Below are 16,741 nucleotides of genomic sequence, written 5' to 3'. Positions count from 1 at the left end.
AACATGCTGATGCCACCAGTTGGTGAATGACATCAGCTGGACAGACTAATGCTATGATCACCTCAGAGAATATTTACGATAAAAATTCTGCCAAATGACTGAGAGTTTCGGGTCCCTAAATTATCTATCAGACTCATTCAGTCAAGTTTCTTTCATAAATTTTTATAAGGGTTTTATGGCCCAATTACATCTTTACATGATAAAGCTCAAAAGGAGTTCTCATTGTAAAGGTCATAATTTCAGTGTATAATTACTGCATGGACCAGAAAGGTGTCTATCAGATAAAGGGTTTTATGTAAGTTTTGGATTCGGGATTCATGAAGGTTATTTTTTTTCCAGTTCTTTCCTGCCTAACACCTAATTTCAAAACGGTTATTGAAAAAAGGTTTTCCCAAATATTTCAGTATATATGAGTATATATTTCTTTTTTAAGAAAAAAGAAAGCTTAAAAAGTAAAGCCAAATACATCTGTATCCCTTACTATTACCTAACGTCAAACAGTATTTTAGGTCTTGCTTCTGCTTGACTATTAGAAAATAGTGTATTTTAATGTAATTGTAGTACACTGAGTTATTTAAAAATGGAGGTGCACAGTAGTAACTAACTGCAGAGCAAAACAGGAGAGAAACAACAAGGCACCTTTCGAACAGATGGTAATGGATGAAGTTTAATGGGTTCAGTGGGACTACATAAAACTAATATCCCCGTGGACAATGACTGATGTGACTGTAACTAACTCATTTTTTTCTGCAGTCTTTTCTCTCAACTCATGCCATCTTTGTTTTCATATATTTACAAGCAAGAAGAATTTTAAAAATCTAGTAAAGGCTGAAAAACTCTCCGTAGATCATTGTTTGAGCCCTTTAGTGCCAGATAAGGCAAACTAAGTACTTTGTCATAACTTACAGAGGTATAAAAGTGTTTACGCTCAAGTTGTTTGAAATCAATACTGGCCAATTTCCCAGCTTTCCCAGCTATGAATCTATTACTTCATAGGTTACTACTGTCTATAGATGTCACAGATTTTTTTTTTTCCTTTTTTAAATCACTCGCTTGACTCAAAAGATCTGGATAGATTCATCTGTGCTTCGACTATCCTTATTTTCTGCCAATAGTTACCACAGTCACAGGCCAAACTGCAGGAAAAATGTGTTGTTTACTCCTTCCAAAGTTCCCATTAAAGAATTTAATCAAGTTTTTCTCCGGTTAAATCAGAGGTAATAACTACTTAGCAATTCTTTGCCTACCAAGATGTGACATCACTGAGCATGCCACCAACCTTGGATGGGGCTACCTGCTGGGAACGATGTGTCAGAGTCATCTTTGATGTTGTCATGTCCTTCTGTATGGAGGGGTCTTTGAGAGGCGAAACCTCTGGGAACAACCTCAGAACCATCGGGGCTCCCTGCAGGGCATGCAGAGGCTCTGGTATCAAATGTAATTTTTTATATCAGACTTTAGAAACAGTCTTTTAATCTTCAAGTCTCTAATCCCAGCATTTTCCTGAGTTTTTCTTTCTTTCTCCACACACACTTTTTCATAGAATGAGACAACCAGAGAATCACGCAGCTTGGTGGGGCCTCCAGGGCTCTCCAGCGTGACCCCCTGCGCCAAGCAGGGACAACACTGAATCCAACAGCTTACTTGGGCTTCATCCACCTGCATCTGGAAACCTTTCCGGGACGGACACCCRCAGCTTCCCTGGGCCGCTTGACCTGCTTTTCTCTGGAATGAGGCTCAGGTCYGTGCACACAGCGCGCCCCATGGCACCCCTGAGGAAGCTGGTGGTGGCAGCGCTGCCCACTCYCTTCAAAGCCTCTTCCAGCTCCCCAAAACAGCTCTCTCTGTCTGGGATCAGTTTTACCAGCCAATACATTGCTCTATAAAAATCGCATATGAACAAAACTACCCGCAGAAAACTGCCCTGTTTTTACTTTTACCCYCTTGTCCAACAAAGGTAAGTAAGTCAAATGCTTTTTGTCTTCTCTTTCAAGGATATTTTCATCTCAGGCCAGCCAGTCAAGAGGATACTTCAAGACAAGAGATTCCTATCTACATACAATGCTTGATGAATATTTTTCCAGTTTCTTTAGAAATCTACAGAACTATTTTCAGTTTAAAGAAAACAGAAGGGGAAAAATCTCATCCCTACTTGTAGGGAATGTTGCTAATTAAGGCTGCTGAGGGCTCAACCCTGCCGTGCAGAGCAGGGCAGTGCACGGCCACCTCCAGGCAAGGGTAGTGCCTCATTGGGATGCACAGGGAGCTACCCGCCAAATGAAGCAGATCTGAGAAGCATTTTATCATTAGCTTCATTATCATCAATCACCAGGTTAAAGAAATGTTGCGCCAGGATGGAATACGATGTGGAGCGGAGCTGCAGCACATCATGCATGTAACTGCTTGCGGGATAAGGGCTGAGTATGTGTGTGTGCATGTTTATGCACAGGCTCCTCGGTCCGGCCAGAAACACTGGCAGCCAGACCCAGAAATACACAGCAGTGCGTAGAATTTAAGAGTGTGCTCGTTAAATGTGAGGCTTCGTTTTGTTTTGAGATAATCCTGCTCTTTAACAACTGGCAGGTAGAACTCAGCTCAAAAACCGTCACGGCAATTAATTTTTAATTAGCATTAACCTCAGCAGCTCCCGTTCTCCTTTGTGTCCTCGGCGCGAGCTGCGGCGCTGCCACGTGGCACGCGGGCCGTGGCGGGCCCAGATGCCGAGCGGCAGGACGTGGTCCTGTCCCAGCCGCAGCCGCARCAGCCGCAGCAGCAGCGTGTGGCCCCTCGGAGGCCTCACGGGCAGGGCGGCTGGCAGCCTGTGGCTCTGTCCTGGCTGCCGCTCGGGGCCATCTTTGTGCGAGCTACCTTCGATCCTGAGGCATTTTCTGTTGCGTGTTGTTACATACTGTTACGTGCTTCAGAAGAGGCTCCTGGGCGACTCTCTTCGGAGCCCCCTGCGCTTGTGTGTTCCTGGGGTGAAGGAGGTGACACCCCACAAACACAGAGCCACGATCCGCGTCCCTCGTGATGCCCTCATGGGAGAACCTCTCACGGCAGGCAGAGCAGAGGCAAGGATTAACCCAAGTCCATAAGAGATATCCCAAGAAATCACACGGGACCGAAGAGCAGCCCTGTAAACCACGTCAGAGGTTTACAGCATATTCTGTGCTAGKCCCTGGGTCAGGCTGGGCTCGGGCTTGCTTTCCAGGCTGCGATCACAGCCATTTCCAGCGCCTGCTCCGGCAGGAGGGAGTTGGGCCCRGCTGAGGCGCCACGCGAGGCAGCCGCCAGAGCGGGAGGCGCACGCGGAGGACAACGGGGGAGAYGCAAAGATGAGGAATCAAGTTCAAGGAGCATTATTGACCAGCCCGGCTCTTAAGAATTCATCCAGCCGCGCGCTCCCAGGCAGGGGGCAGCTCCCATTACCTTTAAGAAAAATGTGGATCTTTGTTTCTCGGCTCCCCGTGTCTTTCCTGCGAGCTCCTAGCCCCTAAGGATCTCCTATTATAATGCATTCCGTGACATTAAACTGATGGCCTTTTTTCTTCCCTAAATATATCTACTAATAACTTCCAAATATTATCACATTCTATGGTAATTTTTAGTCTAAGGTTCCTTTTCATTTTTTAATGCTAGAGGATGTAATATTCACAATTCAGTCAGAAAATCACATTTAGTTCTTGTTAATTTTGAAGGTAATCACTGCTAAAGACAAAGGTATCTTGCTTTTAGGCACAAAAAATATTTTAGACTTTGTTACAAATTCTAGAATACAGCCCAATTGAGAACTTTTCTAGATTCTTCCATACAGCAGCACTGATGTTAGACCAAGATCAGGCCTAACAAGATCTTTAGGGACTCTGTATCAGACTTATAACTATAAGCTATGAGCTATATATAAGCTACCCAATAGCTAGTTGCAAGCCACCGAGTCCCTCCATTCCAATGATTCCAAAGCAAATTCACTGCATCTGGCTGCATACAGATAATTAATAAAAACATCTATGTCAAAATAGAACATGTTCTGTACGTAAGCGTATCAGTATAATTACATTATCATTTATATGGTGTGGAATCTAGACCTCAGACACGAGATGGACAGGGAATAATGATTGGCTTGCTTCTTTATTTGGACCAAATATTAATCACCAGAATGATAGAGCTGGGTTAGATCTTGGGAGAAAGTTTTCTCTTGATTAAGTTTGAGGCCTCATTTTACGAAATGACCCACCCGAATAGATCGCTGGCTCCAATATATCTATGTCAACAATCATTTAGTGCCTGGCAAAATTAATTTAAGAAGCAGCTGCACAACTTGGTGTGTCTTGGCCGAAACTTCCTGCCCTGACAGCATTCAGCACTGCAAAAATTAAAGGGCTTTTTTAAAAAATGGATGAATTTCTGCAAGCTGAAAAATGGACTTGTTTTTCTCAAGTATCCCACAGCCAAAAGGGCTGCTACCTTTTGATAACAGTGAAGCTACAAAAAAAAGTTAACAAAAAAATAATCCTCAAGGTATTTCAGTTATGCATAATTTGTCATACCAGATATTTACTGTAAAATATGTGCCCTTTGCAAAAGAGAATAAAATTCTCTTGATATATCATTTATGCTAGAACAGGAATTTTACAATTCCTAATATATGTGAAATATCAAGGGCAATTTTCAGAAGTGGCCTTTCCTTTTGTAACCCAGCTCCATCTAGCCCAGAGAAAGGACCCACAGCCCTTCATACTGGGCCACTTAGCAACATAAATTGCAACCAGATCAAACTTACACAAACTTATTATTGCATTTCTCTCATCAACTAACACACATAGTATTATGATTATGTTTGATTTATGTTTTTCTTTTTCCTGACCTTACGCTTGTTGCAAAGAAATGAATGTAGTCTGCTCAAGCAGAGTTAAACTGGCATAACCTGATCCATCAAAAATTCTGCTTTGGCAAAATTAGCCATTCAAAATTATTTGATCAAATTTGAACTAGCAGAATAAACTCACATTGGTTCAAGACTTGTATCACGTATTCACAATTTTTTTGGTGGTGATGGCTTTTATTGGCATTAAGCCCTCAGAACTAGAGTTTCTATCTTACTAAATTTTATGTCTGAGTTTTGGATGTATCACATAGACAGTGTCCAAACCAGCTTTGCAAGGAAGTGAATGCAGGTTACAGGATAAAGGATGAGCCTATAGAAGAGGATGAGCCTCTTCTGCAAATCCAATCTACAGTGTCCAAATACGCAAACGAATTAGCTATATCTGAGACACAGATAGAAGTGAAAGCACAAGTGGACTTACTAGGTAGAGAACACGCCTCAGTATCTATCAGTATTTGCAGCAACAATTCATCTGCCTACATACTGAATTACTCCCATTAATTTAGCAGACACTTTGTAACATAAAACAGCTGTCGTTTGTTTCCAGACCTGGCGTTTCCCAACTTTTGAGATGAAAATTAAGACACTATAATCACGGTTACTTTCAACCAATCCTGAGATTTTCTATGCTCTCCATGAAAAGCAAGGAAGGCAAAATTCCAGCTCCTGGTATCACGGTGAGCTCAGTCTTCAAAAGAGCATTCATTTGTCTAACAGTCACTGAGTCACAAGCTCCTTGGAAATCCCGACCTTGCTTTTGTTGCATTAGCCCTCTGTGACCAAGGAAGAAAGGGCACTTTGGTGACAAGGCTCCTACAGGGCAAGGCTAGAGAGCAGCAAGGTAGAATTATGAAATCATGAAATTCCACATTGATGAAACAGCTGCAAAACCCAACAGCTCCCACAACGGTAAGATATGATAGAACCTCTCCTCGTCAAGTGCCAAGGTTGCAGCACACAGGACTCGAATCAGTCCTAAAAACCCTGTCTTTTCTCATTAGAAAAAGACACTTTGGATGTTTTGCAGGCGTTTGACAGTTCTTTGAATGCTCCTGGGTCAAAGAAYACCCAAAAGCAAATCAATTGATTAAATCTGCCATGTCATCAACAGAGGTGTCTTTAGATCAGTCTCCTTCCCCACTTTACAGCCTACACCACCCGCTTCTCTGCTGGCTTCAAAACACTCTCTTTTTCTCTCTCTCCTTCCTCCCTCTTTCCTGCCTCCCTTTCTTCCCACCTTTCCCTTTCAGCCTCYCTTCCAGGGGCTCAATCTCTCTCTGTCTCCCAGTCTCCTCTTGCCCCCTTAGGGACATTCATCTGATTTAGGCTCTATTTTYGGTCCCGTGATCCCAGGTTTTCCCGTCTCCTCGTGTGTGACCTCTCCAAGGTGCTGAGGCTGCAGCCCTGCGGCCCCTTCCTGGCTCTGCACTCCCGGCCCTCGCTGCTCTTCCTCTTGGAAGGAGGAGCCTCATCCAGAACCTCTCATCCAGGTGGAGCGACAGAGGGGAATGAAAAATGCAACTCAACACACCTTAATCCCAAAGCCACCCTTAAAAACACAATATTGCCCSCAAAACAACCCATATGTGGATAAATTGTTCCCCTGGAAATTTGCTGACCCAACAATTCCTGTAACTTCCACATTTTCCAAAATCAGGGCTTCCCCCTATCCCCAGATAAAATGTCAGTCTCTGGTATAATATAAACAAAGCTGGGCTGGAACAGTTTTTGGGGTTTTTTTGGTTTTTTTTTTTTTTTTTCTGTGTGCAGATAAGAAGATTAATCAAGTTCTTTAGAGGCAGAATAATTCCTCTATTTATATTGCATGTGAATTCGTGATGCACACAGATATAGTGTATCACCAGGGCTCCTGAGAGCGTGGGGATCAATAGAGGAAGCTCTGGGAACCAAATAACCAATATTAAGAAATACAGACACACCAAAAAAAAAAAAAAAAAAAAAAAAAAAAAAAAAAAAAAGACAACCTTAAAACACACATCTTCTTTTCCCCGCAGGTGAGGATGCTCCCTCCCTGTTTCTCTCCGAGCACCACTCACCAGTTGGGAAGCTTCACATCTCCTTTGCAGCTGCCATCACCTGCAGGACAAGAGCACATGGCAACTCATTTCCCAACCTCATCTGTGCTGGTTCTACCTAAATCCTCTCAGAAGGCAGAGCAGAGCTCTGCGTAGAATGAATGAAAAGGCGACCAATTCCTTCCTGCGTGATTCGAACACCCTATGTCCCCTCAGAGCTGGCTCACCACCGTTGAGGCCACAGCATATAGGCTCTATATGGAAGAGCTGGATACGCAGTGCTGATACCTGTAGCATCCCTGGCTTTGCAACACGCAGCAATTCTTGCCTGTGCTTCACGTTATTACTCGTAGCTGAATGTGCGTTTCCCCATTGCTACCCTGCAGGAAATCCAAACAGAAGTGGAACAAAAATCCAACCTTTGCAAACAATTCCCTCCAAAGAGCTAAACCTCTTGTCTGTTAATGCTGGTTAGTGCAAAAGATTATCCCAGGATTTTCCAGGAGGAGATACAGAGAGGACATGTAGAGCCCCTAAGCGCGCTGCTTCCCTCCCTGCCAGGGGGTAAAACCCAGGGCCTGATCTCCACACCACAGGACTCGCACACGAATGACCAGGACTTGGTGCTCTGGGGGAACAGCAGCAGCAGCTGCMGTGCCTCGGCTGGCCGCACAGCGCCAGGCAAACTTGGGGAAAACCCATCCCACCCGGCCTGCCCTGCTCAGCAAGACCACCAGAGGAGCGGAGAGCAGCTCAGTTTCGGGGAAACTAAATTTAGTTAGTCCCAAAGCTGCACTCTGAAAGTGCATGGGCTGCCAGCTCGATGCACAGGCGACGGCCAGCGGGATTTGGACACCCAACACTCACATTTAACCCTCCTTTACCATCCCTCGCATTCCCTTCCCAGAGAAGCCGCTAGAGGGGGAGAGGGCTGCAGAACCGACGGCGTGGGAGTGGTGTCTAGCAGAGGGCACTGATGCACACGCTGCTCCATGAGCAGCAGGGCAGTGCAAGGGAAGGAGCTGCTCCACGAGCAGCAGGGCAGTGCAAGGGAAGGAGCTGCTCCACGAGCAGCAGGGCAGTGCAAGGGAAGGAGCTGCTCCACGAGCAGCAGGGCAGTGCAAGGGAAGGAGCTGCTCCACGAGCAGCAGGGCAGTGCAAGGCACTGCGCCCTCGGCAGCCGCTGTGGGTTTGCTCGTGCTTCATTTTGCAGCCGCAGACACCGCGGGTCATCACAGCCCCTCGTGCGGGGGGCAGCAGGAGCCTGAGGCCCACGCGGCAGCGGTTTTTCTCAGGATATCAGCCTTGGAAAATTACTCTAAGTGCAGACAAGATGATTTCGGTGGGTTGGTATTAGGTCTGTCTCCTTCAGGTCACCAATCAAGCACTGAACAGGTCACTAATGACTAATGTCGTTAACATAACACACTAGCAACACGCTCAAGGGCTTCCTGGAAGGAAAATGATGTGGTGGTTTCTGTCTCCRCATACAGACGAGAAATCTCCCTCACAAACAAGACATTAATATTTGTGTTCCTTCTAAATTCAGCGCACATGACAAAAGCAGTCCAATTTTATGCAGAATCTCCAGCTTCTAAGTTGCCAGCATTTTCATGTCTGCAAAATCGACTCCTGCCCCAGCAGAAGTGGCTTCGGTCTCACCGAGAATCAACTCGTGTCTTGCGAATCAGAAACGTATCCGGGAAATTCCTGGCAGGAGCAGCGAGGAAACGACCCCGTGTGCGGCTGGATGCCGCATCTCCTGACCAAATCCAACCTTTCCTCCATGAATCCCTGACACAGCCGCCCGTTAATGGCTGTGGCAGCCGTGACCCCATCCGTACGGAGCTGCAGACGGATGCTCCGCGCAGGGCGCGATGACGGAGCAGGTTTTGCAGCAGCCCAACCCGTGTCTGCAAAGTGACACAGGGGCTGCCAGGARCAGCAGGCAGCACCTTCCTCCTTCCAAAATCCATCCTGTCCTCCTGACAGGGAAGGAATGAAGTAGGGACCTCGGAGCCTTAGGAATGCTCCACTATGGTTTTCTTTTCCATGATAAACATTCCAAGGGAGGCCATGGCTTAAAGCATTTAGCATAAGGGATATTCCATCCTTATGGACACTGAACTGGTAAACATACATACCAATACATACATACAGTGCCAGTAAATACATACTGGTATTTGTGAAACCATTCAAAAATCCTCGTGTTTACTGATAAGTGCAGTGGGCAAGTCTCAGACTTCCCAGTTTTTTCCAGGGCATTGGCACAAACAAAAAGAAACCTCACATGGCTTTGATTTATTGGGATTTTCTACCAGGTAATGAACATTTTTTGATTCTGGCTGTGCCAATACAGAAGTGATGACTCTTGGAAACAACTTTTCCAAGAAGCCAGATGTATTTATTGTGAAAATTTACTCATAATATTTTATTTATTTATAATATCCACTGTGTTTCCATTCTCTTCTCCTTAAGGGAGCTTCTGAGATTTGTGTAATTTCTTCCAAAATGAGTAGGTTTCCTATGGATTATAACACAAATTGTTTAAAGACACTATCTTTTCTCTACTTTTCCACTTCTCAAAACATCAGTATTTTATTTAGTAAATCAATTATTTTTATATGCATGTATGTGCTTCAGTTTCCCAGGGCACACATTTGGAAGACAGAGGAGATGACAGATAGGTAACATTTCCAAAGGTGCCAAGAGAAGTGCGGGGAATCGTCAATAACCTGTGACCTTAAGGAGTCAGAGAGGGTCTCCCGTGATGAGAGGGAGCTGCAAGGCACGTGCTGATCCTCTGCATCCCACTCTGCACTCAGGGAACATCTGCCCTATGAGCAAAGGCTGAGGGAGCTGGGCCTGTTCAGCCTGGAGAAGAGAAGGCTGAGGGGGGACCTGATCAGTGTCTGTAAATACCTCAAGGGAGGCAGTGAGGAGGAGGGGGCCAGCCTCTTTTTAGTGGTGGCCACTGACAGGACTAGAGGAAACGGCCACAAACYGAGGCACCAAAAGCTCCACAGGAACTTGAGAAAACACTTCTTGRCAGTGAGGGTGACAGAGCCCTGGAACAGGCTGCCCAGAGAGGTTGTGGAGTCTCCTTCTCTGGAGACTTTAAAACCCACTTGGACACAGCCCTGTGCCCCGTACTCTGGGTGCCCCTGTGTGTGCAGGGGGGTTGGACTAGATGATCTCCAGAGGTCCCTTCCAACCTCAACCGTTCTGTGATTCTGTGATTCTCTGATCCTGCAGCGGGAGCAGCTCCGGCGCCAGCCGCGGGAGCCCCTAAAGAACCGAACGGCAAGAGCAGGATTCCTGTCCTTACTTCTAGTGCTGTTATTCCAAGAGGTGCTTTTGCTTACTCATATTTTATGAAAGAATGAGGCATTTGAATGTCTAAGTGCGCTGAACTAGCGTGATGAAAGGGATGTGGTGGCTCTTATTGCCGTGGAGTGGTGCAAGAGGAGCAGCAGCGGGGACGGATCAGGACGTTAAGGAACCGCCGGCGTGTGCGTGCATCCACATGCTCATTTATCAGAGCTCTTCTCCCCTTATGGAGGAGAAACATCTTCCAGGTGGACGGGTGAGGCAGAGGAGAAAAATATATTCCATATTCCCAATTGATATTGAACACGCTACAAAATATCTTATCTGGGATCAACGTGTACTTAGCAGAATTCTTGTTTATGGTTCATAAATGTCAGGAAACTCAGGCTGTGCAATATTCACACATAGACTGATGATGCAATGCAGCCAGGGGACAGGCACTTATTTTCAAGGGAAATAAGTTCAGGGATTGATGTGTCTGAGGCTTTTTTGTCGTGTCTAATGACTATGAACCGTTCATATGCATGGACTGTATGCATAAACAGAAACATTGTGCAAAATKGGATGCCACATTAGTAGCAGGGTATAGGAGCCCCTGACATCTGAAAATTACTTTAAAAAAAAAAAACCAACAACAATCTCTTCTTCTTCCTTGAACAGGCATCTCCCCCATGCCACCAAGAGCTAAATCCTCCTTCTCAGCCACAAGCAGCCCCTCTTGCGCTGCCTCACAGCAGAGCCTCTCGTCTCCCTCCTCATTGCTCCCAGGCAGCCCCTTCCCTTGAATCCTCCCCCGAAACTTCCCGTCTCAGGTCCTGCCAGACGCCGCCAACCACTTTGTGCTGCTCGGCATGAAGATATACCTGAAGATATAACTGTCTCTGTGCAGATATAACCAGTGCCCTATTGCAGAGGCCAGCCTGCAAATCTGTGTGCGAGACTGCCTTGAAGACAAGCCCTGCCTTGAAGACAACCCCTCCGGGCTTCCCCGCTCCCCTGCTCGCCCAGGGAGCTTGGCCCTGAGCTCCACCACCCTCCACATCCCCACAGGGCTGGGTAGGGYGTTACTGAAGCTCTGGGTATTTCTGTGTGTGTGTGTGGGGAGGCACGGAGCGAGGCCCTGTGGCCGCCGCCYGCCCGGCACCCAAGGGCGCATCCCGAGGCGTCCAGCAGCACGGCGGCGAACGGAGGCCTGGGAAGCGCGGCCAGACGCAGGAGCTGCCGGGGAGCCGAGCTGCAGGCTCCCACACGCGCTGCACGCGGGGCTGCGCTCGCACCAGCAGCAAACGGTGCACGAAAGATGTATTTTTAATGTGCATCGCACCCAAATTCAAGACGTATAGATGCTGCTCTCTGGAAGATGCAAATATCTATTCCTATATTCTTCCGTATTTATTTCTTAACCTGATTTCTCATAATGATGTCAGGGTTAATCAGTTCAAAACTATTCTAAAGATTCGAGCTAATGCCTAAATGTGAAGACTGGCAGATGCTACCAACCCTCATTTTGAATGAACGAGCATTGCAGGAGCTTGGCCCTGGGTTCCGTCCTGTTTTGCTACAGGGATTGTCGCCTCTGGACTCTTCCCAAGAAAGCCAAACAAAAGCTTCATTTTCGCCAACTGAAGGTAGAAGCAGCAGCCAGTCCTTTTTGGCCAGCTGCATCAAAGGCCGCATCTTCTAGCACCTTCTGCAAAGACTACCCCTATCTTTGGTCAAAGGCAAGAGGTAAAATGTACCCGCCAACTTCTGCAACCTATTTTTTGTGACCAAGTGGGAAGATGACATAAAGAAATGCCTATAGACAAGTCTCCAAWCTGTTGCACAGCCAGTACAAATGAACATTGTTCTAGGGCCACCCTGCTCCACTTTAATGCAGCCTATGGAGTGTCAGCCCCCAACCTAGGCCTTCCCCGACCTTCCAGCAATGAGGTGACTGTCCACTTCACTTTTCAATTAATCAAGCAATCCTGAAAGTCAGCACTAACTTTGTATCTCAGACAATGTTCCGATGGGAACATTAAAGACCAGCTAGGAACCTCTGCATGCTCCAGGTTCTCCCCCTGCATCTAGTTCTGATTTCCCACACGTAGTCCTCTCCTTCAGCCGCTGTCAGTCCCCTTGCCTCTAAAAGGGCAGCCCAATTCTTGCTGGCGGAACTGAAATGTTTTTGTTGGGAATGAGGAGAATGAAAATAGCCAAGTGTTAATTGGTAAGTGAAAATGTGCAGAGGACATGCTGGAAACACCTATGTGCAGACTTCAGCAGCTCTTTAATTTCCTACCCAGTAAAATGCAGCAAGAAAACAAACACTACCCCAAGCCAATCTGATGTGCATTGGGATTAAATCTAGTCAAGAAAAATCATATTTTTATGGAGATTTTAAATGTTTTAATTCCCAGGAYTATATTTCCTTCCTCTGTCATTTCTAGTGTAGCCCTTGCAGCAYTCATGGCTCCTCATGTGGCAAGAGATGTATAGACATCAGGCAGGCCAAGCTGCTGGGAGCCTCACGTGGCCATCTCAGATGGGGACGCGTGTGAATGTTTCTCTACCTCCCAGCCTAGGGCAACATAATTTTTCACTCAAAAAAGTTTCCCTTGTTTATGTCCTTAGATCATACCTGTTACAAAGTTATCGCCACGGAAAAGCAAGCTAACCACATCATCTAAAAGCTTTCTCACAGAGCCATTTAATCCCATCCTTAACACAGAGTTGTACTCATGCGATTAACTTGATGCGAAAACTTCATGCGATTAACTTGATGAGGAGTTGTAAAATAYAGTTTTTTTTCTGAGAAAGATAACTTCAAGCCAATTCCCACAATAAAGCTGCAGAGATAGCACGATATTCCACAATAATCTCACAGAAGATACTGCTAATTTAGTACAAACACCAAGCCCACAGACCCTCACAGGATGCACCCCAAGTGCTGAGGGAGCTGCCTGAGGTCCTTGCAAGGCCCCTCTCAACCACTGCTGAAGGGTTGCGGCAACTGGGAGAAGTTTCTGAGGACTTAGAGGACAACAAATGTCACCCCTTCCTTTAAGAAGGGCAAGAAGGAYCATCCTGCGCAGGACAGCCCAGTCAGCTGCACCTCCACCCTGGGGAAGGTGAACGAGCAGCCGACCCTGGATAACATTCCCAGATGATCAAGAGTGGCCTCATGGATTTATGAAGGACRAGTTATGCTTAACCAACTAAGAGCTTTCTGTGATGAGAAAACTGGCTTGGTGGATGAAGGAAGAGGAGTAGATRTGGTTTCTCTTGACTTTAGCAAGACTTTTGACATTCTAAAATGCCCACAGGTAAGAAGTACCTAAGCTAGCCTCTAAGGTCAGACAAGTGGTCCAAGGTAGACTGAAAAATTGCTTAAAGGGCAGGCTCAGGACTGTGACGAGCAGTGCCAGGCCCAACTGTAAGCCAGGCACAAGCAGCCCAGCACCCTATACTGGAGTTAGACTGGAGTTAATGCTGTTGAGCACCCTTGTTAGTGACATTCGTGCTGGGACTCCCTCAGCCAGTTCATAGACAACACAGAACTGGAAGGAGTAACTGAGACACAGGTGGTTTTGCTGCCATTCAGAGGGACCTCAGCAGGATGGAGAAATGGTCAGAGCTTTGTGAACAAATCTCARTGAAGGGAAKTGCAAAGTCCTGCACCAAGGGAGGAAAAAGCCCCATGCACTAGTGCAGGYGGTGGGACAAACTGCTCAAGCAGCTCTGGCTGTCCTGGTGGGCAACAAGCTGAATGTAAGCCAGAAATGCAACTTCACGSCAACGGTGGCCAATGGAGCTGCATTAGGAAGAGCATTGCCAGCAAGTCTAGGAAGATGAGCCTGGACTGAGTGCTGCAAAGGGCCACAAAGATGATGAAGAAGCTGAAACATCCGACATTCAAGAGCGAGGCTGAGAGCTGGGGCTGTTTATCTCRGAGATGGGAATGCTCAGAGGGATTTATCACCCAGGAGAACCTCCCTCCCCGCTGTGCTGGGACCATTACCCATCACACTCCCCTCTTCTCCCTTGGAAGCAATGCCCGTGTTTATCAGTACCTGATGGCAGGGGATACGTTTGTAGTCTGGTTTACACGCTTGGGTCTCAGACCGTATTGAAAATACGGGCCCTCRTTGCTCTGTACCCTGTGAAATTGGCCAGCACCTATTTTAGTGCCCGTTGACTGAATAAACACCACAGCTATACAAGTGCCTGCTCTGTCTGTAGTAGCTACAGCAAACCCTCAGAATTAGTCAAAACTTAATAGCCATAAACAAGTTACTCCCTAACTCACATGTGCACCCTGGGTTTCCTTCCACACTGCCCAGGTCGTGTCTCTTTCCATGCCCAGATGACCCTTGGGTGAGGAAGGGGCCCACACCAAACCAGCAGCCTTCAAGAGGCCTTTACGTTGCAGCTGGGGTCTGCGTGGCTGCTTGCTGGGTATAGGAAAAAGCTGCCTTGGAATTCATTTTAAAAGCCATTTAGCAAATGCCTCATGCATATGGTATATTCTTGCGACTGCTTGGGAAGGATTACTGTGATTTTTCCATTCTTTGTGTGTTATCACGAGGAAAGCATGAGAACCTGCCTCAGCCCTCCTTGGGGATCATCAACCATCTCACACTCTGCTTCTTCCTTAGATTCAGTGTTTCTACCTCTTTTTCTTACTATCTTTTGTGTAGCTGTAGACTTATAGGGTCCATCTACTCTGCTATTTTAATCTAATTCCTCACATTCAATTGCTGCATATAGTTGTGGACTAAACAAGTCCAGTTTCAAAGCACACAACCAAGAAATGCAACATATATATGTGGTAACTGCAATACACAATCCCCCAAACCATACCCAACACCCAATACGCAATACCCAAACCACAATACAAAATACCCAAACCAAACCAAGCTTCCCAAGTTCCTGGCTAAGCCGCAGTGAAGACAGGCACCAACATTCCTGCAGAACATGGCACTTTTCCAAAGCCACCCGAGAAAGTCAGAGGCTTACGGGATAATTTATAAAAATACAATTGAATTCTGCACACATGAAAAGCCATCATTAAAATCTCCTGTAGCTGTCATTCCTAGTTCTGTTAAAGGTAAGTGTTATCAGACAAAAAGTTCTCACTCTAATTGATGAAAAATAAATGGGAAGATTATACACCCTGACAGGGCTTCATTTAAGGGAGCCTTTTGGATCTAGTGAGACCCAGAGAGGATAATTTGTATGAGTGTCACCCTTCCACGAYAAATACAGGTAATTTGGAGCTAACAAGCGAGTAACCCCAGGTGCTCCCACAGGAGGCCTGGGAGGCTGAGGGAGGCACCGTCGAAGGGGAATTAGTCCGTCCTGCAGGGACACCCAGATTGAGCAGTAAAATAGAAAGAATAAAAAATAAAAACAAGAAAAAAAAAGCAAGTCATAAAATGCAGAATTAGGTTGGTCTTTGCGTTCATCTATTAAAAATAAAGGTTTGAGCAGCTCCTGTGTTGCTTCCAAAGGACGGCGGTGCAGACGGAGCTCCCTGCATCCAGCCAGGCTTCCTGCACAGTAGTGAGGGAAGGACCCTTCGTCTCTGCACCCAGTTGCATTCCCAAGGAGCGACTCTTACCAAAAAGGACTGAATCTGCTGTCTGTTACCATCTGTGTCTTCAAGGGACAGATAATTTCAAAGTCACTAGACCCAAGACCTTCCTGAGATGCATCTACATCCCTGACATGTGGGGCCGGTAGTCCGAACCCCTTGGGTGGGCAGCCSGGCCAGCCTGGTACACCCGTGTGCATTCCGAACACAGACGCTTTACCTGGGATCTGAGCTTGGTCACTCCGCCAGTTTTAAGGCATTTGTGGGATTTAAATGATGCACATGCAGCCTGCTCTCTGTGTGGGGCTGATTTTCACCTCAGAGCATAAAACACTTAATTATGAGATAGCTCAAGTTTCCAAACAAGAGTCAGAAGCTCTCCAGAAACACCTTAGAATTGATTTTGAAGCACTCTAGCACAGAAAACAAAAGTGAACAGCATCCACCCACCTCACAGGGCAGAAACGGGAGAAGAATCCGCAGGCGCTGAGGCAAGGGAGAGGTTTATAGAGGAATCTGAAGGAGAAGAGTGGAGAAACACTGGGATCATTTTAGGATGTTTCTCCAAGAATGAAAAGAAAGCACAGCAGATAGTGCCTAGATGTTTCCTGATGGAAGTGGAAACTGTACACAGACAGAAGCAAGGAATACTGAGACGGATGCTCAGTAATAAACAGCAGATGTCAGGAAAGAAGAGGATATCACATGAAAAGCTTGGAAGCGGAGTAGGTTTGATGCGATAGAAAAAGAGAAGGAGGAGAAAAGTAGAGAGACAGTGAAGCTGTAGTGGTCAGAGAAAGCTTTGATGCTCTTCTGAACTTCTACTTTCTCCCATTTGTTAGAGGAAAAATTGGAGGAAGAGGCTTGCAGAGACAGAAGAAAGTAGAAGTGTTATAAAAAAAAAAAAAAAAA

The 16,741-nt window shown here is 46.2% G+C and overlaps 1 protein-coding gene across 4 annotated transcripts in view; it reads right to left on the bottom strand.

Annotated features, from left to right (window-relative positions):
• Positions 1–16,741, bottom strand: part of MYT1L (myelin transcription factor 1 like) — a 293,470-nt gene that overhangs the window by 233,021 nt on the left and 43,708 nt on the right. The window lies entirely within an intron of this gene.

The sequence above is a fragment of the Nothoprocta perdicaria genome, unplaced genomic scaffold (assembly GCF_003342845.1).
Source record: "Nothoprocta perdicaria isolate Ctin4 unplaced genomic scaffold, notPer1 scaffold_19, whole genome shotgun sequence".
In the NCBI taxonomy this organism is placed as follows: domain Eukaryota; kingdom Metazoa; phylum Chordata; class Aves; order Tinamiformes; family Tinamidae; genus Nothoprocta; species Nothoprocta perdicaria.
Note: the sequence above shows the minus strand (reverse complement) of the source record. Positions and strands in the feature narration are given on the sequence as shown.